Source organism: Dreissena polymorpha, chromosome 1 (genome assembly GCF_020536995.1).
Source record: "Dreissena polymorpha isolate Duluth1 chromosome 1, UMN_Dpol_1.0, whole genome shotgun sequence".
In the NCBI taxonomy this organism is placed as follows: domain Eukaryota; kingdom Metazoa; phylum Mollusca; class Bivalvia; order Myida; family Dreissenidae; genus Dreissena; species Dreissena polymorpha.
In genome coordinates, this window is record NC_068355.1 from 14,954,387 (window position 1) to 14,972,585 (window position 18,199).

The 18,199-nt window shown below is 35.8% G+C and overlaps 1 long non-coding RNA gene across 2 annotated transcripts; it reads left to right on the plus strand.

Moving 5' to 3' along the window:
* The first annotated feature begins 640 nt into the window (after window positions 1-640).
* Window positions 641-16,703, plus strand: LOC127872045 (uncharacterized). 2 transcript variants are annotated; one of them, XR_008045714.1, is made up of 7 exons: window positions 641-2,477; window positions 2,777-2,863; window positions 5,262-5,421; window positions 5,723-5,808; window positions 12,993-13,152; window positions 13,451-13,537; window positions 15,290-16,703. It is a non-coding gene; the product is annotated as an uncharacterized LOC127872045 (long non-coding RNA). The 2 variants fall into 2 exon arrangements; XR_008045713.1 differs by having other exon boundaries at window positions 2,777-5,421.
* Window positions 16,704-18,199: the final 1,496 nt, after the last annotated feature.

Genomic DNA, 18,199 nt, shown 5'->3' on the forward strand with positions numbered 1-18,199 from the left:
CAACACGTGTGTGTAACAGAACGTTAGAAATATGGATGTCATGCACATTAGGCCATTGACATTTCTTCCAATCTTGTGTTTAGTTTGTTGTTCATGCTTTCATATATTTTTCATATTGTTAAAGTGATATTATGGGCATTTTTCACTGTGGAATTGACCTGAAAAGAATTAACAGGTCAAAATAATTCGTTAAAATGTGGTAACTGACCAATTATCTACAACTCATCTTGTGCAAGATGAGTTGTAGATAATTGGTCAGTTACCACATTTTAACGAATTATTTTGACCTGTTAATTATATATATATATATATATATATATATATATATATATATATATATATATATATATATATATATATATATATATATATTATTTTCGATATTTTACACGACTCACCCAGTCCTATAAGTCGAAATAATCCGTAAAACAAAATTGTGTCTTTGTGTCGTATGAACGAATCTGCAAAAACACTACATTTAGATTCATATCGTACATCGAATCATTTCTGCCGTCAGTTGTCAAAAATAAAGTACGGTTGATATTCAAATGAATTATTTTTATCTTTCCGGGATATTGTTTCAGTATGTTGATGCTGCATTAACAAATATAAGTGTATATGAAGTGAAAACAACCTAAAAAAACAGCGGTTGCGATAGACACCTATATACTGTTAGATGCCCATATTGTCACTTTAACACAATGCGCATGTGTAGCATGGTATCTAATTATATTCATCCAGAATCCTTTTAGCCTTACACTTATAATGATGGATGAGAGATAGTCAGTGCGAAAGTGGTGCATCACGGTTTAGAAGCATATCGGTGGCCTTTCTGTCAAAATGCTGCCTCTCTGTTCATTCTTCGCTGCCTCTCTGTTATAAACAAGAAAAATGGATGATCGTAATTCACATAAAAAACGGTTAGAAAATATAAAATTAAAACCCATAAACACATTTGTGCATAACAAGAGGTGGTCCGTGAAGCATATATCCAGCTACAGGTTCACAGGATTCTGCAGGTCCAAACACTTTTCACAAACTGTACCGAAAATGGAATGATGAGGAGGCTGGTGGAACAATCGTGCATACATGCCACTTTGATGACTTTTTAACAAAGCTTTTCCGTAATAATATATCAAGTGTCATTGATATTATCTTTATGATCAAATCTTTACATTCAATGTACGCTATATAGTAATTTTCATCAATTTTACTTAAAAATGCCTACTTTCGCTTTCGTTGTGGCACGGAAAGCCTCTCGAGGTCACATAACCCCAAACCGGAACTCCTGTTTTTAGGGTTACATGCAGTCAGTTTGATACTTAGCACATATTGTTATGGTTAGTTGTGGTATCAACTTGAAGGTATATTTGTAAGCAATAAGAAAATAAACCTTTTCTGTGCTCTACTTTTTGTGTTGATGGTTCCCGGCTTTGAAAGTAGGTCATACTATTTGAGCCCAAAATGGATTGTCTGCACAGCTGTCAAAACCGGTTTGCCTATTCTAAGGTAAATATTTTTAATTAGCGCGTATAAAATTTAATGACATGCATTTTTTCAAAAGATTATGCATTTATTTTTCCAATGATGCATGATGATATAGTGGGTATGCGCTTGATCATGGTAAAAATTGATATCGAACTTAAACTATTTTATATGTAATATAGAAGGTAATTAATTGCGCATGCGTAACCTTTAAGCACATCCGACCAAGTCTGTCGTCTGCAAGAATATTGACAATTGACCATCAAAACTCTCTGTATTGCAAAACATAACTGCCAGATGGTATTTTGACCCAAATTAGGGATGTTTGCAATTGGGCTGTTGAACTTGGGATCATAAGAGGGGTAAATGCTAGAAAATCACACCGAAACCTGTACCGGAGACATTTTCTAAGACTACTTAAACACGCGGAATTGTTTTTCAGTGACATTTTGACATTAATTTGAATCGATCTCAATAATGAACCTTATGCATGTCTTTATTTCATCTGTATTTATTATTATTGTTTACTTTTTGAGCCTTTTACTGTTAAAAATGCCTGCCAATTTTGGACCGACACTGCTATCTGCCTTCGCCTTCAACCCCGTCAGGCAGATCTACTCAGAATAACACTACCTTGCCTTATTTTTCCTGTTTGGATATCTTGCGGAGTTTAAGTAAAATCAAGTATTCAGCTAAAAACACAAAAATGATAATAATAGTATGCTTCTTTCCTGGAGTAATGTTGTTGTGATAGACCCTGCGTGAAAAACACCAGTGAATCTGTATTTAAGTGACCTCAATATTATGCGTAAACCTACGTGTGCATTTATAGGCGGTGTCGAAATGGGTCTTTAGCTCTGCCTGGACTGTCGTCCAATTGGTTTACAAGTCCGGCTGAAGTGACAGGCCATCAAAAACTGTATAGCATGACTGATTCGGAGACGGCCCTCAACACTCGCCCAGCTGTGTCGAGAGGATCGGTGTCTTTGCAGGTTAGTACGCCGTTATTTTCAATTAAACTATTGTAAAATGATTTTTTTATATCCTGGCACACTTTTGTCACCAAAATTAGGAAAATTTGGTGTTTTACATTAACTGCAGCTCTTAAACCACATTTTGTGGCGATAACTTTGCCAGCGTGCCCGACAATGTGTTTCCGGCAAGGTGAATTATTCATTTGCAGCAAATAAAGCAACACAGACTATTGAAAGCTTAATCTAATTGTATCTAACTTACATTAGTTGGCACCGTTATTGGTAAATGTGCACAAAAAAACTTTTTGTTTTCTCAGATTACACGGAATTGAGCATCTGGGCCAGACTGACACTTTCCGGAGCCTGTCCGAGACGGAACTCGAGCCGAGGAATCATAGGTCCAGGTGTAATAAAAGACTTAAAGCTCATGTCTGACGATGACTTTTTTTAGTCAGTAATTCAAGTGTGTTGTTTTTTCATGCAAGCAAGCCCTTTTGTTGGGTCAAATGACATTAGAAAAGCGGCTTCTACATGGATTTTTACCATAAAATGTGCCATTTTTTAAAAACAAATTTGTTCGAATCCGGTTCAAAACCTGCTTTGATGCACAAATATTGCCATTGATGATTTTTTTTCCCTTATTAAGTCATATGTAACATCAGCGTTGCCTATTAGAATCGAAAGTGATGCCTTGTATGGAGTCTAAGTGCTGCATGTATGATGTAACCAAGTTTGGCTTTTCTACCTTAATTCTTGATGCGAAACGCTGTTACGCATGGCGCTTTCTACGGCAACTTTAATGAATAAATCTGTGTGTCATTGTACCGGAACCTAATGATCTTTCCCAAAACAGATTACACCTGTGGGAAAAGTGCCTTTTAATTCAAATTCGAAGGGGTTGGGTTCTCTTAAAGGTCACATAACCCCAAACCGGAACTCCTGTTTTTAGGGTTACATGCAGTCAGTTTGATACTTAGCGCACATTGTTGAGTGCATGCTGCCTAGGATTTGTAAAATACATTGCAAATGGTTAGTTTTGGTTTCAACTTGAAGGTATATTTGTAAGCAATTTTGGTTTCCTTAAAATTAAAAAGAAAACAAAAACAATAAAAACTGGGCTAATATGTTTTTTCTTTGGTTGTTTGTGATAGATGTGTTTTTTAAGAGAAAAGAAAAGAACAACAGAATAATAGTTATTAAATATGATTAGTTGTATAATGTGGGAAGAAAGCATACTGGACTTGTGTGTTTTGTTGTATATTCACATTGATCTTATAAGATTGAAAAAAAATATACAAAAATATTTTAGAAAGATAAACTAACAACAGAGTGAAATGTATATAAGTGGACAAACATTATGAGAATTTAATCCGATTCCATTTTTGTTCAAAGAATTGTAATGTGTCATTACTGAGGACTATTTCTTTCTCAATCTGGATTTTTAGTTTAAGACTATGGACAAAACAATAAAAATTTGGTGCTTGTTTTTTGTACTTCATGTTAAAGATAAAATATTTCATCAATATCAGAATAAAATTCACAATATTATTACAGTGTATTGATTTCAATGAGTAAATTCCGAAACTTACATTAAAGAAAAATAGTTTAACGTTTATTTGCTGTTGTTCAAGAAAAGATACTAATTGATTTCAAATAGGCTGGATGTGTTTGCACTCCCTAAAAAGATGTTCTATAGTTTCTATGTTTTCACCGCAGAAGTCACACAGATTTGAGTTAGATAATTTGCATTTAAAGATATATTTATTTGTAGCTATAATTCTATTGATGTATTTTTATTGAAAATTTCTCAGTGTGCTTTCAATAGATGCTTTATGTGGCATTGTAAATATGTGTTTCCAATTAAGTTCATGTTCTCCGAAAAGGACTTGCCATTTTGGGGGGTTTTGGAGTTTTCTGTAGTTTTTTTAATTGTAGTGTGTTAATTATTTTACTCGTTTTGTTTTTTCTTCTAAGTATGTTTTCTACGAATGTTGTTTGAGTACATGGTGTATTAGTTGTATTGATTTCAGATTGAATATGTATGGGTAAGCTTTTGATTAGTTTGTAGTACTTCGGAAATTAATTGAAGGTATTCCGTATATGTAGCATATATCATCAAAAGAGTAGAAATCCTTAATTCTGTAGTTATATAATTGGTGGACATATTTAATGCTTCGTTCAAACCAATATTTTTAGCAAAACGTCTTATTGTTTGAAGTTATGTCTTTATTGTTCCATAAAGTAGTTTTACTGCTGGTTTGGGTTTCTAGGTTATGAGTGACATCACTCCATGCTGATAGAACATCAGACAGAAATATGTTTTCGTTTGCAATTTCATGTAAGATAGTATTGCTGATGTTACATTCAAAGAGTAAGGAGTCACCATATTTTTTTAGGATTTTCTGGTAGAATAATTTCCATTTACTCGTATTGGTATTATCTAGGTATCTTTTAACCCAGCTGCATTTGATTGCATTCAAGAATGAGTCAATGTTCGTTAATTGGATACTTCATTTCTACAGATTGAATTATCTGAGTTCGTTTTATTTTATCAGGCTAACCGTCCCATGTGAAATTTAATATTGCTGATTTTATATCGTTAATAACATCATTTGGTGGATTTGGGAGAACATTCAATACATAAATTAATTTAGGAAGTGCAAACGTTTTCAAAAAATGATAAAAATATTATGCTTCTTTCCTGGAGGAATGTTGTTGTGATAGACCCTGCGTGAAAAACACCAGGGAATCTGTATTTAAGTGACCTCAATATTATGCGTAAACCTAAGTGTGTATTTGCAGGCGATGTCGAAATGGGTCTTTAGCTCTGCGTGAACTGTCGTCCAATTGGATTACAAGTCCGGCTGAAGTGACAGGCCATCAAAAACTGTACAGCATGACTGATTCGGAGACGGCCCTCAACACTCGCCCAGCTGTGTCGAGAGGATCGGTGTCTTTGCAGGTTTAGTACGCCGTTATTTTCAATTAAATCTATTGTAAAATGTTTTTTTTAATATCCTGGCACACTTGTGTCACCAAAATAAGGAAAATTGGTTTTTTACATTAACTGCAGCTCTTAAACCACATTTTGTGGCGATAACTTTGCCAATGTGCCCGACAATGTGATGCCGGCGTAGTGAATTATTCATTTGCAGCAAATAAAGCAACAAAGACTATTGAAAACTTAATCTAATTGTATCTAACTTACATTAGTTTGCATCGTAATGGGTAAATGTGCACAAAAAACATTTTTGTTTTCTCAGATTACATGAATTGAGCACCCGGGCCAGACTGACACTTTCCGGAACCTGTCCGAGACGGAATTCGAGCCGAAGAATCATAGGTCCAGGTGTGACAAAAGACTTAAAGCTCATGTCTGACGATGACTTTTTTAGTCAGGAAGTCAAGTGTGTTGTTTTTTCATGCAAGCAAGCCTTTTTATTGGGTCAAATGACATTAGAAATGCTGATTCTACATGGATTTTACCTAAAATGTTCCATTTTTTCTAGGAAGGTTGTTCGAATCCGGTTCAAAACCTGCTTTGATGCACAAATATTGCCATTGATGATTTTTTCACTTATGAAGTCAAATGTTACATCAGCTTTGCCTATTAGAATCGAAAGTGATGCCTTGTATGGAGTCTAAGTGCTGCATATATGATGTAACAAAGTTTGGCTTTTCTACCTTAATTCTTGACGCGAAACGCTGTTACGCATGGCGCTGTCAACGGCAACTTTTACTAATAAATCTGTGTGTCATTGTACCGGAACCATGTGATCTTTCTCAAAACAGATTACACCTGTGGGAAAAGTGCCTTTAATTCAAATTTGAAGGGGTTGGGTTCTCTTAAAGGTCACATAACCTCAAACCGAAACTCCGGTTTATAGGGTTACATGCAGTCAGTTTGATACCTAGCACACATTGTTAAGTGCATGCTGCCTAGGATTTGTAAAATACATTGCAAATGGTTAGTTTTGGTTTCAACTTGAAGGTTTATTTGTAAGCAATAAGAAAATAAGCCAATTTTGTGCTCTACTTTTTGTGTTGATGGTTCCCGGCTTTGAAAGTAGGTCATACTATTTGAGCCCAAAATGGTTGTCTGCACAGCTGTCAAAACCGGTTTGCCTATTCTAAGATAAATATTTTTAATTAGCGCGTATAGAATTTAATGACATGCATTTTTTCAAAAGATTATGCATTTATTTTTCCAATGATGCATGATGATATAGTGGGTATGCACTTGATCATGGTAAAAATTGATATCGAACTTCAACTATTTTATATCGTGGGCTTAGCGCAAAACGGTTGTAACTCCATTTTTGGAAATTTTACAGGAGAGACAAAAAACTGCCCAATTTAAAAAAAAAATTCTTGCTGGATTTTATTAAAAAAGCATATATTTGGTTAGTTCCAAGCAGTGTTAAAAGACTCATTTCCAATCTGTAGAATAATTATGGAAAGAGATATTTGAACATGTTCAAGTAACAACCATTTTCCACCTGAAATTTTGGTAAATTTCATTTATTATTTTTATGCAATAGGGAAGTAACTAAAGTTACAACTGTTTTCCATTTTTAATTTGGGCAGATTTTAATATTTATTTGTGTGTTAAATGGAAGTATCTCATCATAATACTCTTTATTCTTCATCATTAGTAAAAGAAAGTAAAACTTATTAGTTACCATAAACTTTCAACAATCATAAAACACTTTTTTGAACAAATACAATCATTTTAGTATGGTGTATAAAATGTAGTCATAATTATTCCACACATTATTGATATACGTTTTTTTATAATATAATTTGTTGTTTACTTTAATAAATTAAATTAAATGAGATCTTAAAACGATTTTTTAATCATCTCTTAAACTATTCTAGAGATCTACATGATCAGCTAAGATTCAAACTTTGAGGTAGTTATTTTATCCTTTATTATACATTACCGAAAAAGTTTGTGATTTTATACTGCAGTCTCGACAAATGCAATTAAAGAAACGAACAAATAATATTTCTAGTATTTAAAGATTTTTACTCAAGCCAACTTAATTAATTAATTAACTTATTTCCTGCCGTTCATGTACATCATTTTTCTATAATGCTTATATATAATACTATATTTAATTATAAAGAATATAATTATTTGTTCACGGTTCATTCACTTGATTTTTAAATGAATAAAAGGGAATTGAACATAGGTAAATTAATAAAATTAACAATAAAGAAAGTTCTAGAACAAGTTAATTTTGTTTCAAAAAGGTAGAATTGAGATTTGGAAAATAGAATTGAGACTTCTAAGTAGTATTCACAATAATTCCCTTGTTACTTTGTTCAATTTGGTCTGCAGTTATTTAACATAAAAGAATTAATAGCTAAAGATTTGATACCATAAACGCTTTAACTGGGTATAACAGCAAAAGTAAGATCATTCATCAACATGACTTGTCCGACTGTTACAATTATACCACTATGTGGCATGTCAGACTGTGACAATGGTAACGGTATGTATTATGTTAGACTGTGACAATGGTACCAATATTAAGCATGGCAGACTGTGACAATTATATCAGTACATAGCATGTGAGACTAAGACAATGGTACCAGTACATAGCATCTGAGACTGTGACAATGGTACTGGTACCAAGCATCTGAGACTGTGACAATGGTACCACTATATAGCTTGTCAGACTGTGAAAATTATACAGTAGGTAGCATCATTGCTGCATGTGAGACTGTAACAAAGGTACCACTATGTAGCATGTCAGACTGTTACATTTATACCAGTACATAGCATGCTAGACTTTGACAATGTAACCACTATGTAGCATGTCAGACTGTAACAATGGTACCATTACGTAGCATCTGCGACTGTGGCAATGGTACCAGTATGTGGCATGTCAGAATGTGACAATAGTACCAGTACATAGCTGGTCAGACTGTGACAATGGTACCAGTATGCATTATGTTAGACTGTGACAATGGTACCAATATGTAGCATGTCAGACTGTGACAATTTAACAGTACATAGCATGTGAGACTGAGACAATGGTACCAGTACGTAGCATCTGAGACTGTGACAATGGTACCACTATGTAGCTTGTCAGATTGTGAGATTACACCAGTGGGTAGCATTTGAGACTGTGACAATGGTACCAATCATTAGCTTGTCAGACTGTGAGATTATACCAGTGAGTAGCATTTGAGACTGTGAAAATGGTAACACTACGTAGCGTGTCAGACTGTTACAATTATATGAGTACATAGCAGGCTAGACTGTGACAATGGTACCAGTATGTAGAATGTCAGACTGTTACAATGGTACCAGTATGAATCATATGCAACTTTGACAATGGTACCAGTATCTAGCATGTCTGACTTTGACAATGGTACCCAGGACTACGTGGCTTGTCGGACTGTGAAAATTTTGCCAGTATGTAGCATGTGAGACTGTGACAATGGTACCACTACTAAGCTTGTCAGACTGTTGCAATTATACCAGTATATGACATGCTAAACTGTGACAATAGTACCAGTATGTAGCATGTGAGACTGTTACATTGGTACCAGAACGTAGCATACTGTGACAATTATATCCGTATTTTGCATGTGAGACTGTGACAATAATACCAGTACATAGGCTTTTAGCATGCTTGACTGTGACAATGTAACCAGTATGTAACATGTCAGACTGTTACAAGGGTACCAGTTCGTAGCATCTGCAACTGTGACAATGGTACCAGTATGTAGCATGTCAGACTGTGACAATGGTACCAGTATGTAGCAAGTCAGACTGTTATAATTATACCAGTATGGAGCATGTGCGAATGTGGCAATCGTACAATTTCGTAGCTTGTCTGACTGTGAAAAGTATACGAGTGGCTAGCATGTGAGACTGTGACAATGGTATCACTACGTAGCCTGTCAGACTGTTACAATTATACAAGTACATGGCATGCTAGACTGTGACAATAGTACCAGTATGTAGCATTTTAGACTGTTACAATGGTACCAGAACGTAGCATCTGCGACTGTGACAATGGTACCAGTGCGTAGCATGTCAGACTGTGACAATGGTACCAGTAAGAAGCTTGTCATACTGTGACAATTATACCGGTATGTAGCATGTGAGACTGTGACAATGGTACCATGCAGTGTGTGGCATCTAAGACCGTGACAATGGCACCAGTACATAGCACGTCAGACTGTTACAATTATACCTGTACATAACATGTCAGATGGGGACAATGGTACCAGTATATAGAATGTCAGACTAAGACAATTGTACCAGTAAATAGCATGTCAGAATGAGACAATAATACCAGTACGTAGCAATTTAGACTGAGACAATGGTACCAGTGTAGTGATTTTTCTTCTAAAAATTACAGCCGAATTTCGGCTGCTTCCCAATTGCAAAAATCAACGTTTTTTCCCCAAAAAGCTGACCAAACTTTCCTAAAAAAGCCCAATTTCCAAAAAAAAAAAAAAAAATTTTTTTAAGAAAGATGTTTCTTTTGCCTTATTATTTCTTAACTCTAGATATAACATCCTGCAAAATATATAACTTTAATTAAGTCCTTGTTTTCGATAAATAATTCCCAAATTTGCAACTTTTTATCAATTAAAACAATCCCAATTTGACCAGACTCCTTTTCCCAAAATAGCTAGAAAAAACCCTGAACATGCACTTTTAAACAATTTTAATGTTATTACTTATAATCATATTTATAATGCTTAATTTTCCCAATTTCATGGTTTATCGCGCTATTTTTCCCAATTTCATGGTTTATCGCGCTATTTTTCCCAATTTCATGGTTTATCGCGCTAATTTTCCCAATTCAAATGGCACAGGCTGTAACAAATAAAAGCAAAAAAAAATCACTGCAGTGTGTAGCATGTCAGACTGAGACAATTATAATAATGATGCTCAAAAGGTAGGAAAAAGATCAATCGTATTTTGTTCTAGTTTATATCTTATCATTTTTCTTATATCACAATTATATTTGAATAGTTTGTATTTGAATTCAGAGAGAGGATTAAAGTTCATTATTTTTAAATTAAAATAAGCTGATAAGATAAACTTGTTTTGACTTTAACTCTGTTGAATTATAATAATAACAATACAAATATTAAAAGATTTAAGAAAGATGTAAAGGTAATTATGTATGTTCTTGAGAATTAAAAATAAAATAAAACAACCTTTAGAATGTCAAGGCCCACGTGGCAAGCAAATCAAACAGTGATGTCATAATTATGATGTCATAAACTAAAGATGTAAAGATGAGTTACTTCCCTTCCAACATTTTAACTTTGTAATTTTTTGTGCTCAAAGGTTGTAACTTGAGATACAACTGTTTTGCATAACAAAAATTATCCAAAATTAAATACAACCATAAGCCAAATACATGTTTTCATGGGTAAATTTTCAGAATATAATCTTAATATCTATTTAGCATGTGGAAAGTAAAAAAAAAAAAAAATGAAAAAATATGATTTTTGGTAAAAATGTCAGTTACAACCTTTTTGCGCTAAGCCCACGATATGTAATATAGAAGATAATTAATTGCGCATGCGTAACCTTTAAGCACATCCGACCAAGTTAGTCGTCTGCAAGAATATTGACAATTGACCATCAAAAACTCTCTGTATTGCAAAACATAACTGCCAGATGTTATTTTGACCCAAATTAGGGATGTTTGCAATTGGGCTGTTGAACTTGGGATCATAAGGGGGGTAAATGCTAGAAAACCACACCGAAACCTGTCCCGGAGACATATTCTAAGACTACTTAAACACGCGGAATTGTTTTCAGTGACATTTTGACACTAATTTAAATCAATCTCAATAATGAACCTTATGCATGTCTTTATTTCATCTGTATTTATTATTATTATTTACTTTTTGAGCCTTTTACTGTTAACTAGAAATGGCGCGGCAGAGGCCGACGCGTATCCCCACGCCGAATGTTTGACCTAGGTGTGCCCCAGGGTTGGTAATGGGGCCATGCATAGCTGAGATTGACCGTATTGTCATAAGAGAAGTTCATCATCAACTAGAAGTGAATTGGTGTAGAAATGAAGAAGTTATAGTAAAAGGCAATTTTGGGTGGGTGTGACATATGTGGGCAGGGCGCCCCAGGGTTGGTAATTGTGCCATGCATAGTTGAGATTGACCGTATTGTCATAAGAGAAGTTCAGTATCAATTTGCAGTGAATCGGTGTAGAAATGAAGAAATTATAGTAAAAGGCAATTTTGGGCGGGTGTGGTCTATGTGGGCGGGGCCCCAGGGTTGGTAATGAGGCCATGCATAGTTGAGATTGACCGTATTGTCATAAGAGAGGTTCAGTATCAATTTGAAGTGAATCGGTGTAGAAATGAAAAAATTATAGTAAATGGAATTTTTTGGTGGGTGTGGCCTATGTGGGCGGGCGCCCCAGGGTTGGGATTGGGGCCATGCATAGTTGAGATTGACCCTAATGTCATAACAAAAGTTCAGTATCAATTTGAAGTGAATCGGTGTAGAAATGAAGAAATTATAGTAAAGGCAATTTTGGGTGGGTGTGGTCTATGTGGGCGGGGCCCCAGGGTTGGTTATGGGGCCATGCATAGTTGAGATTGACCCTAATGTCATAAGAGAAGTTCAGTATCAATTTGAAGTGAATCCGTGTAGAAATGAAAAAATTATAGTAAATGGAATTTTTTGGTGGGTGTGGCCTATGTGGGCGGGCGCCCCAGGGTTGGGATTGGGGCCATGCATAGTTGAGATTGACCCTAATGTCATAACAAAAGTTCAGTATCAATTTGAAGTGAATCCGTGTAGAAATGAAAAAATTATAGTAAATGTAAATTTTTGGTGGGTGTGGCCTATGTGGGTGGGGCGTCCCAGGGTTGGGAATGGGGCCATGCATGGTTGAGATTGACCGTATTGTCATAAGAGAGGTCCAGTATCAATTTGAAGTGAATCGGTGTAGAAATAAAGAAGTAAATGTAAAATAACCTAAAAAAATGAGTGATAATTTCTGACGCGGCCCCACCCCAACCGCTATAACTTTTGACCCAGGGGTCAGATCAAAATTCCAAATAGTGCAGGGTCGCACATATGCTCATAGCTACCATGTGTGTAAGTTTCAAGGTTCTAGTGCTTTTAGTGTAGGAGGAGATAGTGGCCAGGACGGACGGACAGACAGACAGACGGACGGACGGACGGCGGAGATAACCACAATATCCCCACCTTTTTTTCAAAAAGCGTGGGGATAAAAATGCCTGCCAATTTTGGACCGACACTGCTATCTGCCTTCGCCTTCAACCCCGTCAGGCAGATCTACTCAGAATAACACTACCTTGCCTTATTTTTCCTGTTTGGATATCTTGCGGAGTTTAAGTAAAATCAAGTATTCAGCTAAAAACACAAACATGATATTAATATTATGCTTCTTTCCTGGAGGAATGTTGTTGTGATAGACCCTGCGTGAAAAACACCAGTGAATCTGTATTTAAGTGACCTCAATATTATGCGTAAACCTACGTGTGCATTTATAGGCGGTGTCGAAATGGGTCTTTAGCTCTGCCTGGACTGTCGTCCAATTGGTTTACAAGTCCGGCTGAAGTGACAGGCCATCAAAAACTGTACAGCATGACTGATTCGGAGACGGCCCTCAACACTCGCCCAGCTGTGTCGAGAGGATCGGTGTCTTTGCAGGTTAGTACGCCGTTATTTTCAATTAAACTATTGTAAAATGATTTTTTTATATCCTGGCACACTTTTGTCACCAAAATTAGGAAAATTTGGTGTTTTACATTTACTGCAGCTCTTAAACCACATTTTGTGGCGATAACTTTGCCAGCGTGCCCGACAATGTGATACCGGCGTGGTGAATTATTCATTTGCAGCAAATAAGCAACAAAGACTATTGAAAGCTTAATCTAATTGTATCTAACTTACATTAGTTGGCACCGTTAATGGTAAATGTGCACAAAAAACCTTTTTGTTTTCTCAGATTACACGGAATTGAGCATCCGGGCCAGACTGACACTTTCCGGACCCTGTCCGAGACGGAACTCGAGCCGAGGAATCATAGGTCCAGGTGTGACAAAAGACTTAAAGCTCATGTCTGACGATGACTTCTTTTAGTCAGTAATTCAAGTGTGTTGTTTTTTCATGCAAGCAAGCCCTTTTGTTGGGTCAAATGACATTAGAAATGCTGCTTCTACATGGTTTTTTACCATAAAATGTGCCATTTTTTAAAAACAAATTTGTTCGAATCCGGTTTGAAACCTGCTTTGATGCACAAATATTGCCATTGATGATTTGTTTTCCCTTATTAAGTCATATGTAACATCAGCGTTGCCTATTAGAATCGAAGTGATGCCTTGTATGGAGTATAAGTGCTGCATGTATGATGTAACCAAGTTTGGCTTTTCTACCTTAATTCTTGATGCGAAACGCTGTTACGCATGACGCTTTCAACGGCAATTTTTATGAATAAATCTGTGTGCCATTGTACCGGAACCTAATGATCTTTCCCAAAACAGATTACACCTGTAGGAAAAGTGCCTTTAATTCAAATTCGAAGGGGTTGGGTTCTCTTAAAGGTCACATAACCCCAAACCGGAACTCCTGTTTTTAGGGTTACATACAGTCAGTTTGATACCTAGCGCACATTGTTGAGTGCATGCTGCCAAGGATTTGTAAAATACATTGCAAATGGTTAGTTTCCGGCTTTGAAAGTAGGTCATACTATTTGAGCCAAAAATGATTGTCTGCACAGCTGTCAAAACCGGTTTGCCTATTCTTAGGTAAATATTTTGAGTTAGCTCGTATGGAATTTAATGACATGCATATTTTCAAAAGATTATGCATTTATCTTTCCAATGATGTATGATGATAATGTGGGTATGCGCTTGATCATGGTAAAAATTGATATCAAACTTCAACTATTTTATATGTAGTATAGAAGGAAATTAATTGCGCATGCGTTACCTCGCTCGGCTCACTTTTCTGGCACGGGAAGTCTAGTCATCGAACTTAACCGCCTGATTTATCATACGGCACTCTTTAACAAATAACAGTCGATTCTCGTTATCTCCAACTCGCTTTTCTCGAAACTCTGCTTATGTCAAAGTAAATCCCATGTCTCAACTTCGACCCTTCTTTATTTCATACAGATTTTGATTTTTACATTGTATATATCAAAGCGATTTTCTTGAAAATCGGTTATTGCCAACTAATTATAGAGGAATTTCATGTTCGTATATATGATTTTGACCGTAACGGCCGTATGGTGTGGATAGTAGGGCCCCAATGACACAAATCCGCAATTGCCTAATCAACGTATTGTTGTAAATGTGTGGCAGTGGGTTTCTGTCACAGGTTATTGTTTACTGCGTACATTACCGCCGGTAAATTTACCTCATGTTACATTGCGGTTACTTTCGGTTTTCCTTTTTTTGTTTTCGTCTACGGTTTTCTTCGAATGTTTATCTTTAACTCCGGATATCTCCAACTAATTTTGTTATGTCCTTACAACTTCGAGATAATGAAAGTCGACTATAAATCAAATCATATTACATGCGTGCAATTACATAAGCATCATACTTGTAAAATTTAAGATTCAAGAAGAAGTAATTTGCAGGTCTTTAACAAAAAGGCTCCACATTCACATAAATTGCATAATACGACTCTAAAAGTGGAGTAAAATCATACTGTGAAAAAAGTCTTGTTTTGTTACAATATTTCCCTACTCCTTTAATCGAAGGATCTTTTAAATTTATAATTAACACATTCGCCCCTGTTACAATTTCAACAGACTGTTTTAATCAGTTCAATTATATTGCAGAAAGCAATTTGAATGAGAAGTGCGATAATACGATGACGACAGTACGATAACGCGATAGTACGATGGCGACCATGCGATAATACGATGACGATAGTGCGAAAATACGATGGGGACAGTGCGATAGTACGATGGCGACAATGCGATAGTGCGATAATACGATGACGACAGTGCGACAATACTATGGCGACAGTGCAATAGTACGATGGCGACAATGCAATAGTGCGATAATACGATGACGACAGTCCGACAATACGATGGCGACAGTGCGATAGTACGATGGCGACAATGCGAAAGTGCGATAATACGATGACGACAGTGCATCAAAACGATGGCGACAGTGCAAAAGTACGATGGCCACAATCCGGCAACGCGATAGTGCGACAATGGCGACAATGCTATAATACGATGACGACACTACGATAACGCGATAGGACGATGGAGGCAATGCGAAAATACGATGACGACGGTGCGACAATACGATTGCGACAGTGCGAAAGTACGATGGCAACAATGCGACAATGCGAAAGTGAGATAATACGATGACGACAGTGCGCCAATTAGATGGCGACAGTGCGATAGTACGATGACGACAATCCGACAATGCGATATTGCGATAGTTAGATGGCGACAATGCGATAAAACGATGACGACAGTGCGACAATACGATGACGTCATAGCGATAGTACGATGGCGACAATGTGATAATACGGTGGCGACAGTTCGATAACGCGATAGCACTGTGAAATAGCAGTCTGCAGTAACTGCATAATTTCCTTCGAAACTAAGAATTTGAATAATTAAAGTATATGTTCGTAACCTGTTGCGTATTTTAAAATGTTTAATGTACAGTGTATCAAAGTAACATGTAGTTTCAGTTAAGTTAAATTACTGTAATTGGCTATTTTAACAGAATAACCACCTTCAGCATTACTTCAAATAAAAATATTTCGATTTAAGCTCAAAATCAATGTAAAGGTTTCGCATTTGTCAATAGTTTGTTATTGAAAATAACTGCCTACCATTACTGGATGTTCCGTTCGCTTATTCATAAATACCAGAAAGATGAAATTCGCCTTATTAAGTAGTGTATTGACACAATGTTTCGTATTAAAATATATACCCGACGTCGTAGAGAAACGGATTACGATTTTACCTCGTCAGTCCCCAGTGGTTACTTCACGTTGACTGTGGCAACGAACAAAGACACATCTACAACTTTCAGTTGTAGATCTACATCAAATATTAAATTGTACTGAAGGCATTTTATATTTCATGGCGAGTTTACTTGTATTGTTGTTATGATGGTAATCATTGTGTTTTTTTTTTTCAATTATATTATATTGTTTCATTTATCTGATAAATAATTTATCATATTTGTTAAAATAATTTATGTAATTATATTTCAGACCATCATCATTACATCAGCATTGTGATAGAACTGTGAATATAAAAAGAAAATCAGATTGATGCGATGATAGTTACGAATATTATATGAACCCAGCTTCACATGCTACCGATATATGAGCCGCGTTCTGAGGATAACTGGGCATAATGCATGTGCGTAAAGTGTCATCTAATCAGGAACGACACTTTCCGCTTTTATGATATTTTCCGTTGAAAGGAAGTCTCTTCTACACAAAAGTCCAGTAAAGACGGAAAGTGTCGTCCCTGATTAGCCGGACTGCACAGGCTAATCTGGGACGACACTTTACGCACATGCCTTATGCCCAGTTTTCTCAGAACGCGACCCATATTATATTCTATTCATACGCACAGCACACACATGAGAATAAGAACGCCGTGTCAGCTTGAGTCATATGAAGTCAGTGAAAACCAGTTATAAAACGCATTTGAAAGGATTTTGCATAATCGTGTTTTTGTAAGTACTAATTCGCATTTTCTTAATATTTCACAAAGCTGTTTAAATCCTTTTTTTATTAAGATATCTTCAATATATTTTACAATTAACACTTATCGTGCGTTTTGTAACGGTAATAACACTTATTTAATGACCCGAATAACCATAAATATTGCATATGCATGTGGTCTTCACCATGCTCTGACGCCATCTGACATTTACATCCAAAAGGGGAGTTGACTTATTCATATACCATCGACACCATAATAATGTTTGATTTTTTTTATTCGCTAATGTAGATTAAATAGCACACTTTGAATTACTTGTATATTGAGTATAATGTATGCTTATGTCTTTGCGAAAGCCGATTTGTTTACCAGGTTACCATGTACACTTTAAGGGGTATTTTCACAGATATGGCATGTTTTGAAGTTTGACATTAAATGCTTTATATTAATAAATGTTAACATTGGATATAAAAAGCTCCAGTAAAAAATCAAGAATGAAATTTAAAAAAAAAGAAAAAAGGTAACCCTCAGCAGGGCTCGAACCACTGACCCCTGGAGTCCTGGAGTAAAAAGTCTACCACTTAGACCACTCAGCATCCTTCCGGGCACAATGATAGGTGTATTTTTATGTATAACCAATTCCCTCGTAGGTTCATCACAGTCACACAATTTAACGGACAACAGAAATCTCCAAAGTCTAATTTCGTTTCGCGTTGCCCAAACGCTGTATAATTTTCGGGGTTTTAAAAATTAAATCGTCAAAAGATGCATATAATGGCTATTTTAGAGCATGGTAAATGTTCAGTATTACTGTTTCCTCACAAATATCATTACTTAAACGAAAATTTTCGAATCTGAAATAACTTTTTTCAATTTTGTCAATTTACCCAAACTTGAAAAAGGCCCCTTTAAAGTAGTAAAATACAAGACATGTTTAAATACAAAATAAAAATGTAGATACAATTTTGTTAAATGCTGAAATTGATGCAACGAAACAAAGCAGATTAATATCATACGCTACGATTAACATATAACCCTTTATCT